The sequence below is a fragment of the Leucoraja erinacea genome, chromosome 25 (genome assembly GCF_028641065.1).
Source record: "Leucoraja erinacea ecotype New England chromosome 25, Leri_hhj_1, whole genome shotgun sequence".
Taxonomy (NCBI): Eukaryota; Metazoa; Chordata; class Chondrichthyes; order Rajiformes; family Rajidae; genus Leucoraja; species Leucoraja erinaceus.
In genome coordinates, this window is record NC_073401.1 from 19,512,861 (window position 1) to 19,516,185 (window position 3,325).

The following is a 3,325-nucleotide window of genomic DNA, read 5'->3' on the forward strand; positions in this document are numbered from 1 at the left end:
TCCATTACAATCAACATCCTGGCGAATCTCTTTGCTTTGTCTGTGCTACCACTTTCTTCCTGGGGTGTGGCGACCACAGCTGTACACAACACTCGAGTCCAACCAATGCTTTGTCCATTTGCAAAACGGTGGTCTGAAACAGGGTCCCGACCCGAAAGTTACCTTTACCTTTTCTAAGAGATGTTTCCTGACCCGCTGAGTTACTCCAACTTTTTGTGTCTTGTCTTCGTTCTGATTCTTCTACTTGATAGTTTGCCCCCTGAAGACAAACGTAGCAAATCCCTCCCCTCTCTACTTTCAGCGAGCAGGTGCTCCTGAGAATCATTCCTAAATGCATGTGAGGGGCTGAATGTGGAGGGACTGGTAGATTGAGATTGCTTTGAGAGCCAGAATAGACTCGATGGATTCAATGATGATGGTGAGTCTAGACAGAAAATGATATTTTTTGTCTAATACTAGCTGTTGCTTTGAATTAAATTAAAACTCTCAGGAGAATTGTAACGATTGAACTAATTTCCTGATTCGTCATGTTGCCGTTACACCATCGCAGTCACCTGCCATCCGGACAGTTTTTGTTTCGTGCATTGTGTCTCCTTGCTTTCCTCGCTCACATCTTTCCCACTCAGAACGACTCTTCACCACTCTGCCCCATGAAGCGTGCAGCGTGCTGGAGGAGGGGCCCGCCAGGAAGTGTGAGTGTACTCGTCAGGCTGCTGCTGTCGCCGCTCGCAGTTCAACAATACCCGCATCACCGACCCACTGATCGGTGTGTGTGTGTTTGCAAGTCTCGGTGCGGAAGATCCGGAGTCTGACTCGAGAGGAAAGTCGCCACAGGAAGCGCCCTCACATTGTGATCTTCTCGATGTAATAACGTGTTGTGCGCTGGCGTCGCTGCCTGATTCCAGGGTGTAGGAGATGCCGAGGCAAGGAGTCACAGGTGGACGAGGAAGAGAGGACGTGTAGACCTCTTTGTTGTAGACTTCAGAACTCAGAACTCTGGGTGGACCGCTGCAGTCAAGGAGGTCCGCGGGCTGTAACTAGCGGGAGACCTGAGACACTAATTACATGACCAGTGGTGTGTATATAAGCTGCCTGTAACAGGTAAACCAAGGGGTGAGGGAGAGGGGAGGTAGGGAGATGGAGAGGGAGTGGGGTGGCCAAGGTGAAAATCTCCTTGTACCTCGCTGTTCACGGGGGAGGAGGGCGGTACCGAACTACACACCCAGGCCATGTGCACTCGCTGCCGGAATCGGGCAGCCGCAGCGCCGGGTCGCAGCTGGACGCGGGGTCGGGACTGACTCGGGTGCTATCTGTGTGGAGTCTGCACCTTCCCGTGGCCGCGTGGAATTCCTCCCCCTTCGCAAAGACGCGCGGGCTGGGGGAATCCAGGGGAAATATGTTGGATATAATAAATTAGGTGGATGTAGGGTAAGTGTAACTCGGTGGTTGGCACGGGCTCGGTGGGCCGAAGGGCCTGTTTCCGCGCCATGTCTCAACAAACGTGTCGTTTGTTACCAGTTCTTTACCGGATATTGCTAAGGCAGACATTGGCAGATTCTTGTTTGGTATGGGAGTCAGGGCTTATGGAGAATGGGGTTGAGAGGGAAAGATAGATCAGCCATGATTGAATGGCGGAGTAGACTTGATGGACCGAAAGGCCTTATTCTGCCCCTAGAACTTATGAACGTTGCTGGAACCCGGGGGGTTATTTGCTACTTTTCCCGCGCAGCCAGGACTGTCAGCCGGAGTGTCTCTGGTTTTACAGATTTGGAGACCGCCAGCGATGGGTTCTGGAGTCAGGTGAGAGGGAGCGGCTGCTGGGTGAGACGGGGCCATCTCTGGGAGGCACAAAGCCTGTGGGAAGCCGGGCCGGAGACCGGACGGGCAGCTGCAAGACGAGCCTGGGCAGGGACAGGCAGAGCGAATGGAGCCGGGAGGGAGGGGGGAGGGGGGGGGGGGGGGGGGGGGGGGGGGGGGGTCTAGAGGTGGTAACAGGGGAGACGGATGAGACCAGACGGTAGAAGTTGTCGAATCAAAATAATAAGAACAGCTGGAGGAACTCAGCGCATCAGGCGGCATTTGTGGAAGGAAACGGGCAGACGATGTTTCAGTTAGAGACCCTCCAGAATCGGAGGAGAGGGGCTGGTAGAATGGGGGAGGGGGTGGAAATAAATCGGCTGATCCACGTGAGGAGGGCTTTACTTTACTTTAGAGAATACAGCATGGAAACATGCCTCAGGCACAGTGGCGCAGCGGTGGAGTTGCTGCCTTACGCAGACCCGGGTTCAATCCTGACTGCGGGTGCTGTCTGTACGGAGTTTATAGGGAAGTTTCACGGCAGTCGGGTCCCATACTGTTGCTACGCTACTCCAAATGGATTACACGCAATGAACTGCAGGTAGGCACTTACCATTGTTTCCAACGTATCGGACCCGTTAAAACCCGCTGAAATTATCAATTTTTGCGCTGTAAATAATTATGGAAATCGGGATAAGCGTGTGAGACATTTAGCATACTTCACAATTCCAAAAGTGAGGAGAAATGACGGTAGATAGAAGCGGGAGCTGAAGGGACAACAACAGCCAGAGTGCTTGGCGAACATTGGCCTTTTGCTCACTGCATTTCATCAACTAAGGCATTATTTGTGTTTCTTCTTGATTCCTTTTGCATCTAAAAAGTTTCAGAAATGATAAATCTGGCTGTAATTTTTTTTAATCGCCCATGGTTCCCAAGTGGGTTTTTACATACAAAATGAAAACGTATCTGAAGAAAAAATTACAGCCAGATTTATCACTTCTGAGAATTTTAGATAACAAAGGAATGAATCAAGAAAAACACAAATAATGCCTTACTTGATGAAATGCAGTGAGCAAACGCGAGAAGTGAGTGACATTTCGGGACGAGATCCTTCTCCAGTTATAATTTGCCTGGTGATGGGGGTTAGTGGTGGTGGAAGGGTGTTTTTTTCTGATTGGAAGTTTGTGACCGGTGGTTCACTGCATGGGTCGGTGTTGGGACCCTTGTTGTTTGTGATATATATTGGTGATTATAATAGAAAACGGTGCCAGAATCCCGCCGCCACAATGAGAGGCAAGGATGAAGTCCGCGTTGGATTGAGCCCAGGCACCACGGCAAAGACAGCAGTTACTCCACACACTCGATGACGGAGAGGACATCCGGCGGGAGCAGATAGACCACCTGACACTAGATCGCACAAGAGGATGTTGGATGCGATGCCCCCCCCCCCCCCCCCCCCCCCCCCCCCTGGACTGGGAATGCCGCAGGAGAATAACATTAGGATTCGATGTGCAATGATCGACAGTGG